This window comes from Carcharodon carcharias, chromosome 4 (assembly GCF_017639515.1).
Source record: "Carcharodon carcharias isolate sCarCar2 chromosome 4, sCarCar2.pri, whole genome shotgun sequence".
NCBI lineage: Eukaryota > Metazoa > Chordata > Chondrichthyes > Lamniformes > Lamnidae > Carcharodon > Carcharodon carcharias.
This window is the reverse complement of record NC_054470.1, coordinates 59,942,135-59,969,834: the sequence shown is the minus strand read 5'-3', so window position 1 is coordinate 59,969,834 and position 27,700 is coordinate 59,942,135. Positions and strand designations below refer to the sequence as shown.

The window sequence follows — 27,700 nt, the reverse complement described above, 5'->3', positions numbered from 1 at the left end:
CCAACGTGCTGGGGGGGGCGGCGTTGGTGGTTGGGGAGACAGGGCTGAATATGAGCCATTAATATGAGCCAGCGATTGAAATACTTGCCAAGATTAATCATGTCATTGTAGTTAACACCAGTCTCTGTAACGACAATGACTGGAGGGTGCCGGACTGAGAAAGCCAACAGCAGGACGCTGCTAGACTCTCCAGGGACATCTATCACTCCACGTCAAGGCTGGCTGCCAGAGGGGCGCCGCGGCTGCGCAGTGAGTGCGGCGGAGAGCAGCGATTGAATTGGGCATCCGGGTTCCCGGTAAAGTATTCTGGAAGGTTGCAGGGCGTTCTCTTCGAATTCTCAGTTCTTGAAGTTTCAATGGGTCGAATTCTCCGACACGAGGCCCGGGTTTAATGTGATGCGCGGTCTGTCATCTTGGGACGGCGGTATACAGTGTTTTACACCGGTCTGTGGCTTCCACGGGGGCGGATAGAGAGAGAGAGAGAGAGGCAGGCCTGACAGTACAACGTGCAGGAGCCTGACATTGAAGGGATAAAGCTTAATTATCCTTCTGAGAACTGTGACTTTTGGATATTTGGGGCTTGTACATTACTAACGCCCCAGAATTTCCAACTCCAGCTGTTTTTTTTAAAAGTCTATCAATTGGCTCCTGTTATAGGCCCGAAGAAATGTGAGCTTGGATTTACCCGGCTCTCTAAAACCCAACTAAATTTTCAACGAGTTTAATGGCAATTTCTGGTTAAGGATCTACAGTTTGAGGTTTTAATTTTTGAGCGCATAAAGTCTAATTTATTGTGATTAAAAGAATTTAACGTCCTTCAGAATAGGGCCCCTGGGGGTTGGGGTGATATGTTGACATGGATGGGAGATTGGTTAAAGGATAGAAAATAGGAATAAATGGGTCATTTTCAGTTGACAGACAGTTACTAATGAATCAGTGCTTAACTATTTACAATCCATATTAATAACTTAGATGGACCAATTAATTTATCCAAGATTGCTGATGATACAAAGTTAGGTTGGAAAGTAAGCTGTGAAAAAGGTACAAAGTCTGCTAAGAGATATAGACAGATTAAACAAAAGGTCAAAAAGGTGGCAGATGGAGTACAATGTGAGGAAATGTGCGATTGGTATGAAGTAAAACAGAATATTTTTAAAACGGGGATTTCAGAGGGATTTGAATGTCCTTGTGTGTTTCATGTACAAAGTTAACATGCAGGTACAGCAAACAATTAGTAACGCAAATGGTATGTTGGCGTTTATGGCGAGGTGATTAGAGGACAAACGTAGGGAAGAATTCCAGCAATTGTACAGAGCTTTGGTGAGACCACACCTTGAGTACTGTACGTTTTTGGTCTCTGTCGAACGAAGGATATATTTGCTGTACAGATGGTGCAAATAAGAATCATTGGATTGCTTTCTGGAAGAGAGGGCTGCCCAGTGAGGGAAGACTGAGTCGAATGTGTATTTACTTCTGGAATTTAGAAGGAGATCTCATTGAAACATAAGATTTTGAGGGGGCTTGATAGGGTCAGTGCTGAAAGACTGTCACCTGGTTGGAGAGTCTAGAACTAGGGGGTATAATCTCAGAATAAGGGACTGATTATTTTAAGATTGAGATGAGAAATTTCTTCGTTCAGAGTTTGTAAATATTTGGAATTCTCAGTGGACTGTGCTAGCTGAGTGTATTGAAGGCTGAGTGATAGGTTTTTGGACACTTAAGGGAAAGAAGGGCTTTGGGGATTGGGGCAAAACTGGAGCTGAGGTTAAAGATCAGCCATGATCTTATTGAGTGACAGAGCAGGTTTGAAGGGCTGTAAGGTGCACTCCTCCTTTTATTTCTTATGTTCTTAATAAACACAGCTTAGTATGCTAGATCTAATTTTCATAATAAAGTCATGTCTGAGGAAATTCACATTTAAACTCACTTGTTAAACTGCAACATTATCAAATTTCTCATACACAACAGACTGTATCCTTAACACTTGGTGCAGAGTAGTAACCTCAATGATATTGATGTGTTTGTCTATACTGGAGAAGCTATTCAGTTATTGAGGTTCAGATTATAAACTTTAGGAATATGGTGAGGATAGTCTGATATCAAAACATATAGCTATTTGAAAACATAGACCTGGTATATCTTAAGATGGAAGTATGGACAGGGTCAGCAGCTGTGCATGTGTAACTAAGTGTTGGTAAGACATTCAGCTATGAGAGATCATTGCTTTGCCCAATTGTGTCCTTGCTCCATATTTACATGTTTGTGCTTTCCAAATGAGGTGATTGGATAGCAGTCAGGAGAGGGAACCAACTTGCTACAGATGACAACAACTTGCATATGTATAGCGCCTTTAATCTAAGAAAACTTCCAAGGACCTTTACAAGCATTATTAAACAAAATTTGACAATGAACCAAATAGATGTTAGACCGGATAACCAAAAGCTTAGCCAAAGGGGTAAATTTTAAGGAGCATCTTAAAAGGAGGGTAGAGAAATGAACAGATTTAGGGAGGGAATTCTAGATATTAGGATCTTGGCTGCTGAGGGCATTGTCAAAGGTGGATGATTAAAATTGGGAATGCTGAAGAGGCTAGAATTGGTGGAGTGCAGAGATCTGAGGCTGTAAAGCTAGAGGGATACAAAACCTTCCCCTTGTTGGCAAGGTTGAAACCATGGAGGCATTTGAAAAGAAGGATGAAAATTTAAAATTCCATGTTGCTTAACTGGGAGCCAGTGTAGCTCAGTGAGGACAGGGGAGATAGGTGAGTGGGATTTGGTATGAGTTAGGACACAGGCAGCAGAGTTTTGACTGACAAATTTTCAGAGGGTAGAACATGGGATGCCGATCAGCGGTGCATTGCAATAGTCACAAGTTTTGAGGTAACAAATGCCCGGATGAGGGTTTCAGCAGCAGATGAGCTGAGAAAAGACTGGAGTCGAGCAGTATTAATACATTGTTAGATCATTAATCTGGAGCATTTGTGCATTGTTTTGTTTGGTAGATGGTGCAGTGACTCAGTATTATTCGGCCATTTCTTGGTATCGCATGGAATGAATCAAACTGGCATCTGTGATGCTGGGGACCTGCGAAGGAGGCCAATTATCCACTCAGCACCTCTGACTGAAGATGGTTGCAAACTCTTCAGCCTTGTCTTCCTCTCACACATAGAATACCAGGGCAGCCCTGACCATGTCACATCCACTAATTGGAGTCATACCTAGCACAAAAGAAGATTGGAGGCCAATCATCTCAGTTCCAGGACATCATTGCTGGAGTTCATCAGGGTAGTGCCTATGCCCAATCATCTTTAGCTGCTTCATCAATGACCTTCCCATCATTAGAAAGCCAGAAGTAGGGATGTTTGCACAATGTTCAGTACCATTTGCAACTCCAGATACAGAAGCGGTCTGTGTCCATATGCAGCAAGACCTTGACATTCAATGGCAGTACCATTGCCAAATCCCCCATTATCAACATCCTGGGGGTTACCATTGTCCAGAAACTAAGCTGAACCAGCCATATAAATACTGTGGCTACAAAGGGAGGTCAGAGACTGGGAATTTTGAGGCGAGTAACTCACCACCTGACTTCCCCACAGCCTGTCTACTATCTACAGGGCACAAATCAAGAGTGTGATGGAATACTCTCTCCACTTGCCTGGATGAGTGCAGCTCCAACAACACTCAAGAAGCTTGACACCATCCAAGACAAAGCAGCCTGCTTGATTGGAACCCCATCCACAAACATTCATTCCAATCACAAATACACAGTGGCAACAGTATATACCATCTACAAGATGCACCGCAGCAACTCACCAAACCTCCTTCAACGGCACCTCCCAGACCTATGACCTAGAAGGACAAGGGCAGCAGATGCATGAGAACAACACTACCTGCAAGTTCCCCTCCAACCATATACAATCCTGACTTGTAACTATATAGTTGATCCTTTACTGTGGCTGGATCAAAATTCTCTTCCTAAACGGCACTATGGGTTTACCTACACCAGGCAGACTGCAGTGGTTCAAGAAGGTGATTCACCACCACCTACTCAAGGGAAATTAGGGATGGACAACAAATGCTGGCCTTGCCAGTTTTGCCCGTAACCCATGAAAGAAAAAAAATGGCCTTCATTGCTCATTAAGATGCTGGAAAAACCCTGCTGCAGCAGTGGCAAAGTCGTCAAGAGGAAGTTCAATTATTTACAGAGATTTAAGGTGGATACATGCTGGGGAAGGGCAGGTGAAGTAGGGACAGACTTGGAGGCATTGTCAAATATGGTGATAAAACTTGAAGGGAACTCTCCTGGTAAAAATCACACAATGGGAACCTAGGTGATCTCTGGGCAGAGTGAGGATGCTTTATGTGGCTTGATGTCAAATTTTGTTTGCTCTTGCTGTCGTAAACTTGAGGTCATCTAAAACTCTGCCCATGCTTAACTCCTAGCAAATCCTGTTCCCCTCTGACCCTTGGGCTCACTGATCTACACTATCTCCCAGTCAAGCAGCGCCTTAATTTTACAATTCTTACCCTTATTTTCAAATTCTTCCATGGTCTTGCCCCTCCTTATCTCTAATCTCCTCCAGACCACAACCCTCTGTGATAACGGTGCTCCTCAAATTTTGGCCTCTTGTGCATCCTCAATTTTAATTGCTCTATCATTGGTGGCCTGCCTTCAGTTGCCTAGGCCCCAAAGCTCTGGAATTCCCTCCCTACCCCTCTCTGCCTCTTTACCTTACTTTCCTCCTTTTAGAGACTTAAAACCTACTTGTTTGATCAAGCTTTTAGTCATATGATCTAATATCTCCTTATGTGGATCGATGTCATATTTTGTTTTATAGTGTTCCTGTGAAGTGCCTTGGGATGTTTATTTTTTTTAAAGGCGCTATACACAAATATAAGTTGTGGTTATGTGTACTGGTCAAATGGAAGTGATAGTGGAATGAGACACAGTAGCTTTTACGTTGTGTTGCCTATCATTTGTGCCATAGCGGTGCTGGGCAAAGTGTGTTTCTGAAGCTCAGCTTTGCTAAGGTGGCTGGCAGAATTAAATTTTAATGACTTGTGTTTAAACTTTACAGAACTTCTTTTGCCTAGTTCAGTTGATGACAGAGTAAACAACTCCACCAGGCAATATGGGTGTTTGAAAAATGTGTGTGAGGCAACCTCTTTCCATGCCCCATAAGACGTAGGAGCAGAAGTAGACCATTCGGCCCATCAAGTCTGTTCTGCCATTCAATGAGATCATGGCTGATCTGATAATCCTCAATTCCACTTTCCTACCTTTTCCCCATAACCCTTGATCTCTTTACTGAAAAAAATCTCTATAATGACCCAGCCTCTACAGCCCTCTGTGGTAAAGAATTCCACAGATTCACTGCCCTCTTGAGAGAAAAAAATTCCTCCTCATCTCTGTCTTAAATGGGCAACCCTTTACTCCAACATTATGTCCTCAGGTCCCAGACTCTCCCACAAGGGAAATGACCTCTCAGCATCTAACCTGTCAAACCCCCTAAGAATCTTACATGTTTCAATAAGGTCGCCTCTCATTCTTCTAAACTCCAGTGAGTACAGGCCCAACTTCTCAACTTCTCCTTGTAGGGAAAACCCCACCATACCTGGGATCAACCTAGTGAACCTTCTCTAGACTGCCTCCAATGTTAATATACCTTTCCTTAGATAAGGGGTCCAAAACTGTTCACAGTATTCCATGTGTGGTCTAACTAGTGCCTTGTACAGTTTTAGCAAGACTTCCCTATTTTTATACTCCATTCCCTTTGAAATAAATGCCAACATTCCATTTGCCTTCTCTATTACCTGTTGAGCTTGTATGTTATCTTGTTATAATTCATGCACAAGGTCTCCCAAATCCCTCTGTGCTGCATCCTTCTGCAGTCTTTCCATTTAAATAATATTCAGCTCCTCTATTCTTCTTGCCAAGGTGCATAATCTCACATTTTCCCACATTATATTCCATCTGCCAATTTTTTGCCCACTGACTTAACCTGTCTATATCCCTCTGTAGACTCTGTATCATCTTCACCTCGTGCCGCCCCACTTGGGTGAATGGTGCAATCATTTTTTTTCCTTGCTCGAGGCAGGCTGAGCACAGAAACACTGCAGGCACCCCACCTGAATTATGAGATTCTAACAACAGCAAGCAGTTCTATTGTGCTTTTAATATCGAATGAAGGGAATTTCAGAACATGGAGCCCAGACCACTGAAAGCGTGACTACCAAAGGTGCTGTTAAAGGAGATTTGGTGAGTTGCTGCTGTGCCTATTGTATGTGGTACACACTGCTACCACTGTGCATTGGTAGTGGAGAGAATATTTTTGAAGGTGGTGGATGGTGTCCAGCTTCTTGAGTCTTGTTGGAGCCTCACTCATCTAGGCAAGTGGAGAGCATTCCATCATACTCTTGACTTGTGCTTTGTAGATGGTGGACAGGCTTTGGGGAATCAAAAGGTGAGTTCTTGTCTGCAGAATTCCCAGAGGAATTCTCTGACTTACTCTGACCTGATATTGTAGCCACATTATTTCTATGGCTGGTCCAGTAAGTTTCTGAGGATACTAGAACTGAGAACTTAGAATCCTCAGGAAAGATTAAACAGGCTGAGCCCATTATCTAGGTAAAAAGGAAGGCTGAGTGATGACCTGATGGTGATCTTTAGGATTAGGTAAGAATTTGTTAGGGTAGACCGAGAGAAGATGTTTGCACTTGTGAGGAGACCAAAACTAAGGGCCATAAATATAAGCTAGTCACTCATAAATCCGATGGGGAATTCAGGAGCAACTTCTTTCCTCAGAGTGGTTATAACATGGAACTCAATACCACAAGAAATAGTGGAGATGTAAAGCATAGATGCATTTAAGAGGAAGTTAAATAAGAACATGAGAGAGAAAGGAACAGAAGCATATGCAGATCAGATGGGAGGAAATTTGTGAAGAAAACGAATACCAGCATGAACCAGTTTGGGTTGAATGACCTGTTTGTGTACTGCAAACCACATATTGTAAACTATATAAGTTACAAACCAGTGCGACCAGAGCTGGTAATCAGGACTGTGAGACCCAGGTCATTCTTCTCCCTCCACTGCTTACAGATTTCAAAAATCCATTTTCCTTCTTCCTGTTCAGTCAAGTCCCAGGTTCTTCCACAGTGGTGCAGGTACACAGGCTCCTCTTTTTGCAGCTAAACATAAGAGCATAAATAGGAGCAGGAGTTGGTCATTCAGCCCCTCGAGTCTGCTCTGCCATTCTCATCTACCTAAGCTACATCTTCCTGCAGTATCCATTGATCTCTTACTTGACTATACTAATGACTGAGGCATCCACAGCTTCCTGTGGTACAGAATTCCATAGGTCCACCACCCTTTGACTGAGGAAATTTCTGCTCATCTCGGTCCGAAATTGCAGATCCCTTGGCTATGACTCTAGTTCTGGACTTTTCATCCAGGGGAAATATCCTTTCAGCATCTACTCTTTCGAGCCCTTTAGAATTTTATGTTTCAATCAGATCAACTCTCATTCTTCTGAACTCAAGGGAATATAGGTTTAGTCTCTTCAATCTCTCCTCATGGGACAATCCCCTCATCTCAGGAAACAGCCTTGTACACCTTTGTTGCACTCCCTCTCAGTCAAGTGCATCCTTCCTTGAGTAAAGAGACAAAAACTGTACATGTTATTCTTAGTGTGGTCTCACTAAGGTTCTTTATAATTGCACCAAAACTTCTTTACTCATACTTAATCCCTTTGTAATAAAGGCTTGTATACCATTAGCTTTCCTAATTACTTGCTGTACCTGCATATTAACTTTGTGATCTTGAGACACCTAGATCTCTCTAAATACCAACAATACCCAGTCTTTGACCATTTAAACAATATTCTGCTTTTCTAATTTTTCAAAGTGGGTAACTTTACATTTTCCACATTCTATTCCATCTGCCACATTCTTGCCCACTCATTTAATGGCCAGAATCTTCTGTTTTGTAGTCTAAGTTCAGTGGTGGGCATGGAAGTGAGTGATTTCCACAGTGGGACGGGATGGCTGATCTTGTGCTGTTCAGCTCATTACCTATGCACGCACTGTCCCTGCCATGAATTCATGAGGTTGAAGGTCCGGGCGCCATATTTATAGGGCACCCAGACAGCCTGCCCTATCCCTTCCATCTTTGCCTGGTCACTGCTCAATACCACCCCCCCCCCCCCCCCTTTCCTTGGTCCTCCTCCATGCAACTTGCACTGCCATCACCCAGTCTCAAGCAAAGACTGGCATTTACAGATGCTTCCCAAAGAGGATAATGCATGGGCAACTCACCGTTAATCATGAAAGTAGCCTACCTCATCAGGTGCATGCCACTCACGTACAGTCGTGAATGTGAACGTTCTAGTTTCTCATTGGCGCGGAATTTAATTTGGCGGGTGAACTTAATTCTGGTGAGATGGCCTTTTAATGAGCAGGCATGACATGCTACTGCGTGCCAAAGGGCTTCCTGACATTGTTCGTTGGGATGCTTGACCTGCCTTTAAAGTCCTGAGAACATAATTGCTAAAGTTCATCCTGCCGTTGGGGATTTGATTTCTGGCCTCTTGCCAAATTAAGTTCTCTCACCCACCAAGCTTTCTGCTGCTGATGGGACTGGAAGATTCTGCCCCATCTTACTGAATCCTTTGCCCTTCCAGCTGATTTTCCCATCTATCTTTGTATTGTTAGCAAACATGGATACATTACACTTGATTCCCTCCTCTAAGTTATTGATATAGATTAAAAATAGCTGAGGTCCGAGCATCCAATGCTGCCAAATTCCAGGATTCCCCACCACAGTTTTGCTAAACTTCTGGAATCCCACATCAGTTCTCCTAAATTACAGGACCATCTTTTCGGTACTATATGAAGAAAAATCATGTCCCCATGCACCCCCAGTGGTACCATAGTCCAGGAATGCCCTCCCCCAGCTCCCTGCCTGCCAACTGCAGCAAATCCAAGACTCTTCCAAAGTACAGTACTGGTAAATGCAGGTACTTATCTCTGTTGGTATATCTTGCTATCTGACCTCTGTTTTAGACATGATAATTGATTAAAAATCAACATCAAGTTTAAAAAATATGTATAACAAGAGGGTCTCAGTGTGATTTTCACAAAAATAATGCACCTTTTTTAAAATTTATAACCTCTTTAGTACAATAATGTATCATCTATCATTGGCTGGTTTGCAATATTAAAGTTTAAATTTATTTTTAATTGCAAAGTTCAAATATTAGTTTAAAGCTTGATTTGAAGTTGATTAACTAAGTACCAGTAAAAACTTGAGAATACCATGTTAATGCAGGTGAAGTTGTCTTCGTGTTCTAACTTAAATGGCATAAGCACATTTGTTATAGAATGTGCTGAGGGGTTTGTTATAGAACATGCTGAGGGGTTCTCTGTATCAGCCATCTTAGTTTTAACTGATGTTATGGCAGGCGGATGGTAAATGCCAAGCTACTCAAATCCCAGAGGGAAACTTGAAGCAGGTGCCACAATTATTTGCAATTTATATTTATTTCAAGATGCAGGCTTTGAATTTAGCAAAAAGAAGGCCTCTGAGGCTTAGAGGGATTTTACAAAACTAAATTAAACATTTATTAATAGGAGAAATGATTTTAAGCGCACACACAGGTCTACAAGTTATTACTTTGATAACCCCCAGCTCCCCTGATTAATCTAACTCCCAGGTACCCTTCCTTTAAGGCAACTATAAAACACAGATTTCAAAAGACCCAGGCAAAGTAACAATACCCTGAACAGTTGAACTCAAAATGAGTTTTCTTAACTTTCAGTTCTTGCAGACAACAGTTTGAGCATGGAGGCTGAAGGCTTTTTCACATTTGTTAGATCTCAGAATTCCTTCTATTGCACACAGCCTTCTCTCCTTTATACGCATTTTCCCCTTTGAATGCAAATTCCCATTGTTTCACTATGTCTTTGGACTTTACCTCTCTAATAATAAAAATCTATCATAGTACCAATTTTACCAGTAATCTTTGGGAAAAATAAACACGCTGTTTCTTAACTTCTTCTGGCTAGTTGAAACATTTCACCCCCTCTTTTGAATTCAAACTACTCTGGTTTATTTAAAAATACAAATGTTCCCTTTACACCTCACATTGTAAAACTTCACCCATGTTTACCTATTTTGCATTTCAAAGCTTGCTTCTCTTCTTCCATCAAAGCCTTTAGACCAGCTGTCTCTAATTCAATTAAGTTCTATACCAACAGAGAGAGACACATACATAGACACAGACCCCATTATTACTCTACAATAAATTCCAAATAACATTATGAAAATTCCTGACACTAAAGCTAGGTACAAATCCTGTTTATGCCACATAATTGGTATTTTCACTAACATTACAGAGGCTGACCTCAGGAAATTCCCAGTGTATATTCTCTAATGCATTTAAGCAATGCCACAGGAAAGCCGTTAATTGTTTTGAAAACACAAACTGGAGTTGGTTTCCTGTTCATCCATCATAGCAATGTTTGCTGGTCTGTATTTTCTCCTGATTAAGCAATGCTTCAATTTTACAATTTTCATTTTTGCTTTCGAACCTATCACTCCTTCCTATTACTGTAATCTTCTCCAAAACTACAGCCCATTGAGATGTTAGCGCTCCCCCACTTCTTGCCTCTTGAGCATACCCAATTTTAATGGCTCCAGCATTGTCAGCTGTGCCTTCAACTGCCAAGGCCCTAAGCTGAGAAATTCCCTCTCTTCCTGTATACCACACTTTCCTCCTTAAAACCTCCCTCTTTGTCCAAGCTTTTGGTGATCTGCCCTAATATGTGGTTCAGTATCAAAGTTTATTTGAGTCCGATTAGGTTGTTCCACAGGGAGTTGACATGCATTTGATGGGCCAAATGGCCTCCTGTCTCATTCAGATTCTAGGACTGTGACTCAGACTCCCCTTTGAAGAGCTTTAAGATGCTTTACAATCTTAAATGCTATATATGTAGGTTGTTTCAGTTAAAAGATGATGTATATAAAAGTTCAGAGGATAGAAAAGTTATTCAAACATAACAAAATAACAATGAGATCATGGTGTCAGCAATTATTAATGTGTTTTTTTAAAAAAAAACATCATTTGTGGTGAGGAAGAGGTGCCGTGAGTTGCAAATCGTCACAAATTGCTGGGCGTTTTTTTTTTTGTTGCTGCTGCTGGAGCTTGCCATTAATCTCCCCCTGACTGCCAAGAAATAAGTGCATTTGCGCTGTTAATGTGAATGAAGCTCACCTTTGACATTTAGCGTTGGTAATTCATGTCGTTAGGAGCCTGTAAAGTGATGTGATTTATGGTCTTGATGTGAAACTCCACCTTGGAGGCCCAGAAAGGGGACCGTTGAAATTGAAGTCTCACTCCTGTGGCTCGGAAATTGTTCCTAGAGACTCTTAAAACTTGTAAAAGTCTTCTCTTCAAAAAAAATTTACTCTTCCCTCCTGACTCATTTTTGTCACTTTTTTGATCCAATTTTTTTTTCCCTGTCTTATTTCTCGTTCTGTGTTTGGTCCCCTATTCCTTCAACAGTTAACATGTTTCTGTCATTGTTTCGCTGGTTAAGGATATGGACATTTGGACCTGAGGTTCATAATATCCCAGTTGCCCTGTTGATCTTGCCATGACAGATTCGCTTTTTCAGCAATTTATGGTACAAAAATATAATCTGAAGGGTGAGGTAAAAAATCCAATTCATGCACTCGGTGATGCAGCTAGAGCAAATTTTGGGCCAGTATCACCAACGATTTTTCTTTGTGTCTTAATAGTGTAAACAAATGGAGTTTGTTGGGGAGTGTATATATTTTCTGCTGCTGGGTTTTCTAGACACTGAGCAGCAAGTATATATAATTGAATAACTTTGAACTGTATTACTATTGTATTTTTGTATTGTGGGTTTTGAATTGCAGTATTTATATGTAACATGTACTATAATTTCTTTCATTGCCTACCTCATGGAATATTAACAGCTTAAGCCCTTTCTTCTTCCTTCCCTTGTCCACCTATATGCCTTTATGGCTGATGTGTTTTACTTTGTTGCCTTTACATTATTGGCGTAACTTTTTAATGATGTAAATAATTTTAAAACAAAAACAGAATTACCTGGAAAAACTCATCAGGTCTGGCAGCATTAGTGGAAAAGAAAAGAGTTGACGTTTCGAGTCCTCATGACCCTTCAACAGAACTGAGTGAATCTTAGGAAAGGGGTGAAATATAAGCTGGTTTAAGGGGTGGGGGGGTGGGGTGTGGTTGTAGGGACAAGCAAGCAGTGATAGGAGCAGATAATCAAAAGATGTCACAGACAAAAGAACACAGAGGCATTGAAGTTGGTGACAGTATCTAAATGAATGTGCTAATTAAGAATGGATGGCAGGACACTCAAGGTACAGCTCTAGTGGGGGTGAGGTGGAAAGGCTAGCAGGGCATAAAAGATTTAAAAATAATGGAAATAGGTGGGAAAAGAAAAATCTATATAAATTATTGGAAAAAAACAAAAGGAAGGGGGAAGAAACAGAAAGAGGGTGGAGATGGAGGAGGGAATTCAAGATCTAAAGTTGTTGAATTCAATATTCAGTCCGGAAGGCTGTAAAGTGCCTAGTCGGAAGATGAGGTGCTGTTCCTCCAGTTTGCGTTGGGCTTCACTGGAACAATGCAGCAAGCCAAGGACAGACATGTAGGCAAGAGAGCAGGGTGGAGTGTTAAAATGGCAAGCGACAGGGAGGTTGGGGTCATTCTTGTGGACAGACCGCAGGTGTTCTGCAAAGCGGTCGCCCAGTTTATGTTTGGTGTCTCCAATGTAGAGGAGACTGCGTTGGGAGCAACGAATGCAGTAGACTAAGTTGGGGGAAATGCAAGTGAAATGCTGCTTCACTTGAAAGGAGTGTTTGGGTCCTTGGACGGTGAGGAGAGAGGAAGTGAAGGGGCAGGTGTTGCATCTTTTGCGTGGGCATGGGGAGGTGCCATAGGTGGGGGTTGAGGAGTAGGGGATGATGGAGGAGTGGACCAGGGTGTCCTGGAGGGAACGATCCCTACGGAATGCCGCCGGGGGGGGTGAAGGGAAGATGTGTTTGGTGGTGGCATCATGCTGGAGTTGGCGGAAATGGCGGAGGATGATCCTTTGAATGCGGAGGCTGGTGGGGTGATAAATGTTTCTGGGAAGGAGGGGAAGACGTGAGGGCAGGTGCGCGGGAGATGGGCCGGACACGGTTGAGGGCCCTGTCAACGACCGTGGGTGGAAAACCTCGGTTAAGGAAGGAGGAGGACATGTCAGAGGAACTGTTTTTGAAGATAGCATCATCGGAACAGACGGAGGCGAAGGAACTGAGAGAATGGGATGGAGTCCTTACAGGAAGCAGGGTGTGAGGAGCTGTAGTCGAGGTAGCTGTGGGAGTTGGTAGGCTTGTAATGGATATTGGTGGACAGTCTATCACCAGAGATTGAGACAGAGAGGTCAAGGAAGGGAAGGGAAGTGTCAGAGATGGACCACGTGAAAATGATGGAGGGGTGGAGATTGGAAGCAAAATTAATAAATTTTCCAAGTCTCGACGAGAGCATGAAGCAGCACTGAAGTAATCATCAATATACCGGAGAAAGAGTTGTGGAAGGGGGCCGGAGTAGGACTGGAACAAGGAATGTTCCACATACCCCATAAAGAGACAGGCATAGCTGGGGCCCATGCGGGTACCCATAGCCACACCTTTTGTTTGGAGGAAGTGAAAGGAGTTGAAGGAGAAATTTTTTAGTGTGAGAACAAGTTCAGCCAGACGGAGGAGAGTAGTGGTGGATGGGGATTGTTCGGGCCTCTGTTCAAGGAAGAAGCTAAGGGCCCTCAGACCATCCTGGTGGGGGATGGAGGTGTAGAGGGATTGGACGTCCATGGTGAAGATGAAGCGGTTGGGGCCAGGGAACTGGAAATTGTTGATGTGATGTAAGGTGTTAGAGGAATCACGGATGTAGGTGGGAATTTTAAATTTTGGTATATCACACTGATTTTTGAAGCTAAAAGTAGTGGTTTTGATGGGACTGTACTTCATTCAATTTGGTTGCATTTTGTACCATTTGCACCAAACCTGCAACAGTAATCTCATTTGTTTTGGCTATTGAAAGCACAGTGTGTAGGAAAATAGTTGTTAAATGCTTCTTTGTCGGGTCCTGTTGCAAATATTGTAATGGGCCAGCACTCATTCCTGTCATCTCTGGGATCTGGATTTTAATCTAGCCCAGACTGATGGGATGAGAATTTCTTCTCTGCTTCTGAATAGATCTTTTGTGAAATCCATTCAGTTTGTCTCAATCCAGTTCATGGTGAGGATGAGGCCTGAAGTTCCATCTCCCTACAGTTAGACCCAAATTGGCAGCCTCACTTAGAATAAAAGAGACTGGTGGAAGAAATAAAGGTGTCTTTTGGCACAAAAGAAGGGTTGAAGCATGATTTTGGCCAGAGTAAAGGGAGCTTCCCTTTGTATCGGACCCAGTTATCTTGATGTAAAATTACCTGATTCACATCCTGACATTCTTCATCTTGAGGAAAAAAAATATTCAATGACCTGAGTTTTGAGCTTGTCTCCAATTTGGTCATTTATACAAGCTTTATTTGAACTGTTAATGGTTGATTTGTTTATATTATGGAGAACTGAAGTTAAATTAGTTAGTTATAACTCACCCTTCGATCTTTTGGTATGTGATATTATCTAAACCCTTGATATTACTGCCTTTTAATTGCCTCCAAATATTTGTTAATTGATTAAAATCACATTAAAAGTAAAAAGGTTGTTTATAATTTTCAGTTACTGCATTGTAGGACTGAAAGTGACTCCCTGACAGAAGTGCAAGAAGTCAGCTGTGCAACATTGTAGGAATTTGCTCTACAAATGTTCCGCTGTTTCCAGAATTGCATTCTCCATGCCAACAGCATTTAACAAATACGCTTAAGCTCTGAAGAAGAGTCATGCAGACTTGAAACATTAACTCTGTTTCTCTTCACCACAGATGCTGCCAGACCTGCTGAGTTTTTGCAGCATTTTCTGTTTTTAAAACAGATTTAGGGGTTCATTGCTGACATTTCTAAGCTCTGTATCTAAAATAAACCCACCTCATGATGAATGTTTAGGATCCATGCACAATATTTTTTTTCTAGGAGTTGCATTTTATTTGGATTCCATTGTGAGAGAGCCATAAATGCTTTCTTGCTGCATATTAGATAATCTCCTGTACTATACTGGTCTAATGAGAGTTATTGCAAATTTTAGTTAACTTTATATCTGACATGTTGTTTTTATAAGTGCTATTGTCCATGATGATTGTTTATTAAAACTTATCCATGGGGCATACACTGTTACAAATGCAATTGTATAGTGTGCCGTATACATAGAATTTACAGAACAGAAATAGGCCATTTGGCCCACTAAGTCTATGCCGGCGTTAATGCTCCACACAAGTCTCCTCCTATTTTACTTAATCTCACCCTGTCAACATCTCCAATCTCTGTTCTCCTCTTATAGCCAGTTAGGATGTGGATAGTCCATTTCATCTTCTGGTTAATGATGACCCATCTTCAAAGTATTAACAGTCAGTGGGATGGTGATGCTTTTGATGTTCAGGGGAAGGTCATGATGATCATTGTGTGGCATTCATGTTATCTGCCACTTGTTAGCCCAAGTCCAGACATAGACTGGCATAAGTTTTATTATTTGCATGTTTAATATTTTTTTTTCTGTCAATTCTCCATTCAAAGCCAATTGTTCCCTGTAGAGGAATATAAAATCTTATTAGCTTATTGAATTTGGTCACCAAGTTAGGGTCCAGTTACTCCTCAACTTTGTGACAGAAAATATAGCGAACAGCATTGTCGCATGGGGCTGGATTTTACAGGGTGTCCCACTGCGCCTCACCGTCATCTCTCCAGCTCAAAGGTTGGTGGGAGGTGGGCAGTCCAGGATCCCAATGGCACAGCAATTTACTCTGGGAGCAGTGCTAATTGCCTTAAGGTGAGGCTCTGCCCCTTTCTCAGGAGGAAGTCCTGCCTTGTGGCTGCTGGCAAATCAGATTGGCTCTGTAGTCCGCAGTGCTGAGGAGTGTAGGGGTAAGTCTGGTGTTCAGGGTCTCAGTGAATTGGATAGGAGGCCGTTGGGTAGAAGGGGGGAAGAAGGTCCTTGCCTTCAATGGTCTCAGAGACCCTGCACAGGAGCCCCCCCGCCCCCCCCGCCGCCCCACCCCTCCTCCTTGCCCGACACTAGCCGGCCTTCCCACATGATGTGTGCCTCCCTCTGTCATGGGTAAAATACTGGCAGTGGCGGGATGAAGCTTGTAAGTGGCTGTTAATTGGCTACTTAAGGGCCTTAATAGGCCCAAGGGCAAGCAAGCCACCAGATGCCTCCCCTTTCCCTTCTAACAGGTAGGTGGTGGGAAGGCCACCCACTGGATTTTACATTCCTCCCCCCATCTTCAAACTTGCTGGCCGGGGATCGCAAAATCCAGCCTACAGGTATGTTTATCCATTGATTTCCAGACCTTCGCTGATTCTTTCTGGAGCATCTGATCATTTATGGTCTATGGGCATTCTTACCTTCTCTACTGCCTCGCTTCCAACCATGGCAATGCCATCTTTTATTATTTTCATTATTTGCTTTTTATTTTTCACATGAAAATCATTAAAGTATTGCATCCATTTCTGTTAACTGCATTTTAGAATGGATGTGAGGGCGCTTGAGAGGTTGCAGAGATTTACCAGAATTGTTCTAGGAATGAGGGATTTTAGCTGTAAGGAATCGGAGAAGTTGGGATTGTTCTTCTTGGAGTATAAGAGATTGAAGGGAGATTTTATAGAGTTGTACAAGATTATGACAGGTTTAGGTAAAGTTGACAAAGTAAAGCTGTTTCCATTAGCTGATCCTAGAAGGACTGGGGGGACACAGATTGCAGTTTTGGGCAAAAGATGCAGGAGAAATGCAAGGAAGAACTTTCTTAAGCAGCAAGTGGTAATGACCTGGAATTTGCTGCTTAGAAAGGTGGTGGAAGATAAGTGATTTCAAAAGGAAATTGGATGGACGCTTGAGGGAAATGAACTTGCAGGGCTAAAGGGATAGATTGGGGAATGGGCCTGACATGGATTGCTCTATGGAGAGCTGGCATGGACTCGATGAGCAGAATGACCTCCTGTGCCGTAACATAGTTAAATTAGGAGCTGCTAAATCTTCTAAAATTTTGATGTGGAGAAATTCTTTGTCCTCGTATGAAAGTATACTCGGCCTTGCGTGCTATGTAAGGTACAAGTAGTACAGAAGTTGAGTAGTTATTTTACATATTCAATGGCAGTCTATTTTGTAAATAGAAGCATTGAAGGAAAGTAACGTACTCCTAATGAATGGAATAATGGCACGGTGCTGAACATGGAGCTAATTAAAATGGCAAGCTGGATGGGCACAGTGGCTTTTGTTTCTTATTAATTATGTTTCAAACTAAGCTTTTCCAAGATAACTGGGGTTTTCCTCAAAACCTATGCAGTTTAGATGATTCTACAATGAACTTTAGTTAAAGGTTAAATGCCTGTCACCAAATGCAACTCTACCTTGATCTAACATTATACAAGTCCCTCAGTAACTTTACAAGCTTTTTCACAGAATTATTTCCATAGTGTTGGTTTCTGTTGGCCCAGCTTTGCTGATATGAATTGTGATTTCCATCATGACAGATAATAACTACATGCATAGTTATCTGTTGCTACTGTTTTGCTACCAGGCAGAAAATACAGCTTTAAATGGTGTAATAATGGCCATAATTAAATTCTGACCAGGATGTTTAATTTAGTTCCATTGCCTGACTACCCTAATCTCGTGTTTTGTGATGAATATTGAAACAGTCCTCTTTGTTTTCTAAATCAGTAAGTGCCTGCAGCAATCATTTTGTTTCCCACTAGTAAGGTGAATTGGCTGCATTTGTATTTGCATAAAGTGATCCGTTATATTGCCAGAGAAATGTCATCACTCATTTGTTGCATCTTGGCAGACAAAATATTTGTAGAACCAAGTTCTTGTCATAGGTCAGTGAATGCACTTTAAATTGTATTTGTCACATTAATAGGTCAGAATTTGCTGTGAGCGTAACAGTGAGGTAATTAGCACTTGCTTTGTTCCTGCAAGTGGTAGATGTGAGGTTAAATGCGAATATCCAAACATGATGTCCAAGTTGTGTTGCTCCGCCATTAGCTTTGCGAAAACGGCACCTTGCTGTTTGCCTAGTCAACATTGAAATGCATTGAATGGTGTGAAGTTGTTGTCCTTACAGGTAGATATGTGTGAAGTAATCATAATTTCAACAGCAAGAAGGCTTAGAGGAGATTTGAGAGAAATGTATAAAATTATGAAGGGTTTAGATGAATAAACAAAGAGAAATTGTATGCAATGGCTGAAGGGTCAATAATCAGAGGGCTGAGATTGATGGTGATTGCCCAAAGAACCAGATGACATGAGGAAAAACATTTTGATGCAACAAGTGGTTAGGATTTGGAATACACTTCTTAATAATTCAGTAGTAGCTTTCAAAAGGATACTTCAAGGAGAAATATATTACATCTGTACATAACCTATCCCCCCACTTTATAGCTTTTGAAAAAAATACTTCTGGACTTGTATCAAAGGCAACCCTCTTCAAAATAATAGCTGTCCTTTTCAGGGAAGGGAACTTTTCTTAAGAGGGCACCTGTTTACTCTGTATTAAACCCCCTAATCGAATTTGACAATTTTGTTGAATGCAGTTTGATTATCATGCACCAGATGCAGTACCAATGAGGTAAAAGCTACTGATACATTTTTATCATAGTATTGCCCATTGTACCAACAATTTACTTTACAAATCGCTTTGTAGTTTCCATTTTGTTTGGTTCCAACATTAATACAATATAATTATGCTGTTTTTATAGCCTCCATGTCTAGGAAACAAATTCATGAAAGTAACTTTTTGTTTCTGTAATACAGTAAAGTCCCGCCATTTGCGGGGGTTACATTCCCATAAAACCTTGTAAGTGGTGAAATCGCAAAGGATGAACATGCTTTTGAGTGGAACTCAATTGGATAGATTGCATCAATGCGAGGGCAGCATTGTTATGGGCGGCTACAATACCCTACAAAAAGCTGTGTTTCTCTTGACTGAAACTGCTAAACCTGCTGTGTATACAGGTACTCCACTCTTTTGCTTTTTGTTCTTGATTTCCAGCACTGGCAGTTTTATTTGCAGCCCATGTAAAAATCGCGGTCAATGAGAAAGTATAATACCCAGAGCCAACAAGGGGTAAAAAAAATCCTGGAAAATTCCTCTCCAATTTCTCCCCCCCATCCCCCTCAGGTCATTGAAATCAGCTAAGGTGGTCTCATGAACCAAGGATTACAAAGATTTATAACGACACTTGCATTCTGTTTTATGTGGTTTCTGTCCTCGGCAGGAACTAGTCCAGTTCACTCTGATGGCATTCGGAGAGTCAGCACCTACCACACCAGCCTGTATTATATTCCAGAGCCTCATTACTATCTGAGAAAAGGCAGATATCCAGTCTATTCCTACTCTTTCATAATAAATTAATCGGTTGCACACTTGAGCTATGCCCAAAGGGTGTACCTGTCAAAGAATCAGTGCAAGTATTTGGACATTTCAAACACAGATAAGTGAACACTGCTCACACAATGGGCGATTCGTGTACAAAGTGCGGGTAAGTGAAAACGCAAACAAGGAAGTTGTGGAAGGTGGGATTTTACTGCCCATCATACCTTTCTTTGGTGTTATATTGTTATATTTTTCCAATATAACTGAGGAATTCTATGTTCATGTGTATGTATACATAAGTATCCAGAGTGCCACATCATTCATGACCACACTACAATCTGTGTACCAAACCAACAATATATCGGACCGCAGCACATGAAGTGATTGATCTGAGCAATACATTCAAAGAAGCTCCAGCTTTTGCGTTTAAACAAAGTTATTTCAAACTTCTAGGAACCAAAAGACATAACGGCTGGCATCTGTAAGATAATTCCTGAATGACCAGTTATGTAGTTCTTTAATTCAGTTCCTTGCAGAAAGAGAACACAACACAAAACTGTCCATAATGAAACAATTTGTGAGAATCTATGAAAGAAATGTGCAGTACTTGATACACAGGACCATGTACAATACTGCACTGAGATTCTGTGACATATCTAGTCAGATTTCGATCTGTGACTTGTTATCGATTGCTAACATCTGTTTAGCTCAGTACTATACTTTGTATAGAGGTCATGATACAGATTTCTTTCCTATTTAACCAGTAAAACAGTCACTAGTAAATAATTCTGATAAAGGGCCCTCTCCAAAGTGTTAACCTATCTTTCTCTTTCCAGTGGTTGTGGTATTTCAGACCAGCCGTATCTTGCAGCATTTTCTTATGAAACAAACCTTTGGAGTTGTTTTTCCTAATCACAGTTAAATTATTGCTTTTATGGTCTTACTCTTTTGAAAGTTAATTGGTCCTACCCCAAACTGTAGAGGGCGGTTTCCAGAGGTTTATCTTTTGGCCGTCATTTTGTGGCTCATTTATGTCTTCGTGGTGATAATCCGGCTGCCCTTGTGGAAAGTGAAAGATTCAAAGTTGGATTAGGACAAGGATTGACACTGAGCCCCTTCCTCTTCTTCTTGATTGTTCCCCATGTGATAATTGATTAGGACAAGAAGTGTCATGGTCAATGATGTTTGCAGATGACATTTAGCTATGTGGTGAGGATGATGAGAACATGACTGAGTATCTGGAGAACTGGAGAAAAGCACTAGAAGACAGGAGTATTCAGATCAGTAGATCAAACACCCATTGGATTGTCAGTTTGAGTGTAAGGAAGAGGATTGGAATGAAGGTGTAAAGATTAAAGACCTGGAGAAAGTGAGTAGCTTTAATTACCTGGGGTCAGTGGTAGCAGAGAATGGAAGTATGGGAATGGAAATTTAAGTAATCGATTACCTCTCATTGGAGTAACTGGAAGAAGTGCAGTGGGGTACCGTCAACATTATGGCCTTATATAGCGCAGGAACTTGGGCAACATCAAGAGAGGAATGACGACTGGGTAATAAAGAGACATGGATGCTGAAATGGATGTGTGAAGTGATGAGAAAAGGCAAGATCAGAAATTGGTACATAAGGGGGTGGTCAGAGAAGATTGTGGAAGCATTGAAAAAGCCGAGAAGAGATTGAAATGGATCTGTTACGGAGAGAGGAAGAGGACCTGCAGAGGTGAGTGATGGAGTTGGGACTGCCAGGAAGAAAAAGAAGAGGAAGGCCTAAGATCAGATGGAAATATGTGTTGGTGAGAGACTTGAATGCAGCGGGATTGGAAAAGAATGGGTGAGGTGGAGAAGTGTGATCAACGAGAACCCTGAGGAAAATGGGAAAAGCTGAAAGAAGAAGAATCTGGCTGTCCTTTGAATTTGTACACAAATGTAATTTCCATATTTGTTGAGGTCGTATGTACTGAAGCCTGGCTCACCACCATCATCTCTAGGGTAATTAGAGGTGGGCAATAAATGCTGGCCTTTCCACCAATGCATACGTCCCAAGAATTTGAAAAATCAGAGCAAAAATAGGCCATTCAGCCCTTTGAGCCTGCTCGACAATTTAATAACACCTGTATTTTAACTACATTTATCTGCCTTTGATCCATTTCCTTTCACACCCTTATTAGGAAAAATCTATTAATCGCAGTCCTTAAAATTATATTTGACCCAGCATCCACAGCCTTTTTGATATTTCCGCTACCTTTTGTATGGTAAAAGTGCTTCTTGGTTTCATTCTTAAATGAAACAAGCTCTAATTTTAAGATTGTGGCTCCTATTTTGGACTTCCTCACCAGAGGAAATAGTTTTTCTCTACTCTATTGACCTTCATGTCATTTTAAATACTTTGGTTAGATCATCCCTCAACCTTCAGAAATACTTTTTTGAGTATTTCCCATTATCAGTTAACAGTTCAGCCCAATTTATTCATCACATCAAAATTTACCGTACATAAATTTAAAATTTTGGTTTGTGACTCTTATCCCTCTTAAAATTAATATAAAATTTGTCATACTATGGCCATTGTTCACAAGATGTTTCCATACGGCCAGATTGTTAACTAATTCTGGATTGTTGCTCATCATTAAATCAAATATTGCCTGATCCCTTGTCTGTATTAAAATATACTGTTCCAGAAAGCTGCCCCAACTCAAAATTTTACTGCCTTTATGAATTAAGCTGTTCTTGTACAGTCTATTGAAAATCAAAAGGTACCCATTATAACTGGATTAATTTTTCTCCAGGCTTCTTTGATCTCTGCACTTATACATCCTGTCACTATTATCAGGAAGTCTGCAGACCACCCCCATGAATATCTTGTACTCTTTTACTATGTGTTAATTCTACATAAAGTGTTTCCACTGCTTGCTCACCATTGCTGAAATCCCTTCTTTCTACTGCTACAATTGTGCTTTGAGAACATACTGAAATTATTTGAGGGGGGTGATGGAGATAGTGGATGAATGTTACTTGAATTTTCCAAGGCATTTGACAAGGTTGCTAATGAAACTACTAATGAAGCTTAAGGAAAAATTGATAAAATAGATTGTCTAGATGCATTGAATGCTGGCTTCAGCAACAGAAGAGGATGGCGCTAAGTAGAAAATATCCTTTCTTTGAAACAGCACTCATTGACGTTCCAGAGAGATCTCTTCATGCATGTTCCTGAGTTACTGACTGGAAGGCTATTAAAAGCAACTGTTCACAGCCCAGACCATACAAACTGTTTTGTTGGTGGAAGTATTGTGATGCGAAGTGCTGTCTTGCGTGAAAGAAATGGAGGGGAATTTTGGAGGAGAATTCAAATGTATATATCACTTTCCTTTCCCACAGTGATGCAATTGCTTTGTTCATGGTGAACCCTGAAGTTTCTAATCCCAAATATTGATATTTTTGTGGAGTTGTCTATTTTGTGCTATAAATCGAAGGATGTAGATGCTTTTTTCCCCAGTGGACTTTTCAGAAATATAAGCAGTAACCCCAACAGTGTGACACAAAATTAGAAAAGTAATCACAAATCCATAGTAGAAATAGATTGATTTCATGCATTTCTTGTAAATGTAAATCAGGTATGGGTGGAAACAAAATACTTACATGATTCCTGGCAAATTGGTGGGTAATTTAGTAATTGGCTTAAGCATGTTGCATGAAATTGAAGTTTAAACATCAATGCAAACTTTGCACAGCAGCTATTGTGAAAAATCCCAGTTGTATTTTAGAGGGATATGAAGTCTGTAATTATTGCAATAATATAATAGCAAAGTACTATGGATACTGGAAATCTGAAATAAAAAACATGCTGGAAGAACTCAGCAGGTCTGGCAGCATCAGTGTAGAGAGAAACAGAGTTGACGAGTCCATATGACTTCTTCAGAGCTTGAAATGAACTCGCAACATTAACTCTTTCTCTCTCCACAGATACTGCCAGACCTCCTGCGCTCTTCCAGCATTTTCTATTGCACCTAATGTACATTTATGGGTACTACCCAATTTGCCTTCATTATATTTATTTCTGCAGTATCTAATGTTTTGTTGGGGAAATCTGAATATGTAAAATACTTAATTGCTGTTAATTGTGAGGTGAAGTAGAAATATTCAGAAAGCAGAAAACGTATATTACATGATCCACAGTGCATAATTTCATGGAAGTATTGAGATTAGTGCTTCTGTTGATGGTATAAGTCGTGATTAGAAACTATTAGTCCAAGGTAATTGACGGGGTGGGTGGTATTTTTGGAACTAATATACAAAGATTCCTTTATGAAAGTGATGCAGTGCAGTGGTTCAAGAAGGCGGCTCGCCACCATCTTCTCGAGGGCAATTAAGGATGGGCAATGAGTGCTGGCCTAGCCGGCGACACCAACATCCCATGAAAGAATAAAACAAGGCATGAGAATTGGTGACATTTTTCAAGCCCAATTCCAATTTAAAAATGTTTTTTTGCATACTTTAACAAACATCGTCGCATCAGCTCCAAATTGCAAGTGAAATTATGTCATGACTTTATGTAGAATTTATAAGTAGAAATTATTTGAATTTATAAATGTGCAGCTGATCACACATTTTTGTTAGTATTCTTTACACAATGGCAACAACTTGTATTTATATAGTGCCTTTAAGAAAAGCATCTCAAGGCATCTTATAGAAGGATAATGAGACAACTTTAGCTATACTGGTCGAACTTTAATTTTTGGTGAGGTGTTTAGTATTTTTCTAATATAGCTTTGCCTTTTCAATCATAGTATTTCATTGCCTTTTCAGTCATAGTATTTCAATCAAGAACCAGCATCCTGGTTTTTTTTTTCTTCATTCATGTTGGGTGGGCTTCTCTGGCTGGGCCAGCATTTATTGCCTATCCCTAATTGCTCTTGAGAAGGCGGTGGTGAGCTGCCTTCTTGAACCCCTGTGGTCCATGTGGTGTAGGTACACCCAGTGCTGTTAGGAAGGGAGTTCCAGGATTTTGACTCAGCGACAGTGAAGGAACAGCAATATATTTCCAAGTCAGGATGGTGAGTGACTTGGAGAGTAATTTCCAGGTGGTGGTGTTCCCACGTATCTGCTGCTCTTGTCCTTCTAGATGGTAGTGATCGTGGATTTGGAAGGTGCTGTCACAGGAGCCATGGTGAATTCCAGCAGTCCATCTTGTAGATGGTACACATTGCTGCTACCGTGTGTCAGTGGTGGAGGGAGTGAATGTTTGTGGATGTGGTGCCAATCAAGCAGACTGCTTTGTCCTGGATGTTGTCAAACTTCTTCAATGTTGTGGGAGCTGCACTCATCCAGGTAAGTGGGGAGTATTCCATCACACTTCTGACTTGTGCTTTGTAGATGGTGGACAGGCTTTGGGGAGTTAGGAGGTGAGTTACTCGTCGCATGATTCCTAGCCACTGGGCGATTTTTTTTTGTGTTTTTAATGGTGATTGTTTCCCTTCTGAAGTAATTTGTGTGTGGATTAGGCCAAAACTTAGTCATGCAAATGAAAAACCAAAGTTTATAACCAACATTCATGAGGTCCCTGACGTCCTGTTGCCCTTGTTCCCATTATTTGCACTTTCAGCAATTAGTGCGTGAAAAATATTATCTGAAGTGTGAGGGTGGGGGGAAACATCCAGTTCTGAGTGCTTGGTATGAGATATGTTGCTCCAGCAATTTCTGGGCCAAGGTTTTGGAAAGAAATAGAGAACTTTGCATTTATTTGGCCCATTAACAACCTTAGGATACCCAAAGTGCCTCACATCCAATGGAGCACTTTTGAATTGTAGTCACTATTGTAAGGCAGGGAAATTGTAAGTTGTATAGCAAGATCCCACAAATAGCAGTGAGATTAATGACTTCTGATTTAGTGATGTTGGTTGTAGGATGAATACTGGCCTGAACATTGGGAGAAGTCACTTGGTCATCTTCGAATATTGCCATGGGATCTTTTATCTGATCCAAAGCAGTGCCTTCAACAGCTCAGCATTCCCTCAGTAGTGCACTAAAATGTCAGCCTAGATTATGCGCTCAAGACTCTGGAGTGGGGTTTGAATCCATGACTTATTGACTCAGGGGTAAGAGTGCTACCAAAGCTGATACAAAGACAAGAGAGGCTGAGCATGGACTACGTCTATTCATGCAAACTTCATTACGAGATTTCAGGTGCCTAATATGCTAAGTAGAGACCAGGCATTGTACTGTGTAATGTTAACAATTGTCGGGTGGATTTCCAGCAGAGCTACACTTTTGGGGGTTGGCTCTAAAGTAAGCCGCCTTGAAACCATACCAATTTTGTACTTTGGTTTTTGCCAGCACTTTGTATTTCGGTTAAAACTGCCTTGATCTTTACCCATTTATTTTTATTCAGATCTAAATATTAGAATAGTTTTCACTTCAGGAAGTAATTTGAAATGTGATGCAGCCCTTCTAGTGTGTATAACCCTTTCATATCAGATATATGTTTTCCTCTCCCTTTGCTCTGTATGCAACCTCTCACACCGAGGATTCTGTTCGCAAATAGGGATGACTGTTCCCTTTTATGACCTCCGCTGAACTCACCCCTCTAAAGACACATTAGTAACTCACCCATGTGGTGAATTGTGGTTGAATCCTTGCATTCTTCACAACATATGTTCTTATATCATCTAAAGCAGACTGAACTACCCAATTTCTGAGAAGGCATAGCTTGGTGTTGACAAACTGTGGTATGAAAAAAAAATTGAGAACAAAAGAAGTATTGCTTTCATAAAATCCGGGCCTGTTGAACGATCAGGTACCTTTTGTGTCTTCTCGCATAGACTGGTGAGATAACTGAGCTTGACAAGTGTAATTAGAACCAACTGTTATTCCACATGGTCCTTGAGATTCACTTAGCATTGTGACACATGGCAATATGTGGGTGCTTTCAATTTCCTTTCTGCTTTAGCACATAATGTGTAGCTATTTGCTGTAACTACCAAGTTAACGTATAATATTTGATTGCTTGTATATTGAGTATAATTAATGCCGGTGACAGTAACAACACCAACAACTTGCATACGCATTGGACCTTTTTTAATATAGTAAACGTGCTATCGAACAAAATTTGATACTGAGCTACATAGAGATATTGGGACAGCTGACCAAAATCTTGGTCAAAGAGCAGGGGTGTATTGCTGCTGGAGCGCACTGAAGTGCCGCTCTGGCACCTCCTCCTATTTAAAGGCTTTAATGTTCACCACTGGATGGTAAAATCTCTTTTGCTGATTGGCCATCCGTTATATGCCCCACTTGACTTTTCTTTCCACTGATCTCAGTGGAATCCACTCCATTAATTCTGACTGGATTTTCAATCTGTAAGGTTGATGTTGATTTTAATCCTCACTGCCTCCAATATTGAAGCTACTTGTTTCCAGGCGTAACATATGTACAGGGATTTGGCTCATTGATGGCAACAATCAGAGCTGGAGGGGAATTCTCTCGCAACCACATGGGGCTGCGTGACTTGTGACACAGAGACAGCCGGTGCAGGGGCCATGTTGCGTGAATTTACCTGTTATGTGCGACACAAGGGCAAGTTTGGCCACGAGTTCCTGGAATTTGAGTTCAGGCCAGACAGTAAGAGTTGGCTGGAATGTCCGAGCTCATGGTGTGGCAGTGAATTTGGAGGATGGGGAGGTTAAGAGGTGGCAGAGGGAAGCCTGGGCCCAGAGCCCCAGGCCATACACACCTGCTGCCACACGTCTGTCTGAGTCAGTCTGCAGCAGTAACCCTCTTGTACAGCTCTCTGACTGTAATAAAAATAATACAGTCCTTATAACTCCCTGCACACAGCTTTCTTATAAACAGACATTTCATGGCCTTTGAAGCTCAAGGTTCACAGGATCTAAAGCAGCTTCAAGATGCCCAAACACCCTGCTGCATTTGCCGACTGAACATTAATTCCTTGTTTGTGGTGGCCTGAGTGTGTGAAACACAGTGTAATGTTTGTATTCCCTGCTGGCAGCTTTACATGGAATTTACAGCACAGAAACAGGCCATTTGGCCCACCTCACCTTTGTTTGTGTTTATGTTCCACACAAGCCACCTCCCACACTATCAGGGTAACCTTCAGCTTCTTTCTTCCTCTCTGTATTTATCAAG

The 27,700-nt window shown here is 41.3% G+C and overlaps 1 protein-coding gene across 6 annotated transcripts in view; it reads left to right on the top strand.

The window, feature by feature from the left end:
• The first annotated feature begins 241 nt into the window (after positions 1 to 241).
• focad (focadhesin) overlaps positions 242 to 27,700 on the top strand; it is a 246,608-nt gene continuing 219,149 nt past the window's right edge. For 4 of the 6 annotated variants that reach the window (XM_041186298.1, XM_041186297.1, XM_041186293.1 and 1 more), the window contains exon 1: positions 242 to 296. The gene's annotated coding sequence lies outside the window, so the exon portion shown is untranslated. Of the gene's footprint in view, positions 314 to 360; positions 425 to 27,700 lie in introns of those variants that run through there. The other 2 variants (XM_041186294.1, XM_041186296.1) reach the window with 2 other exon arrangements.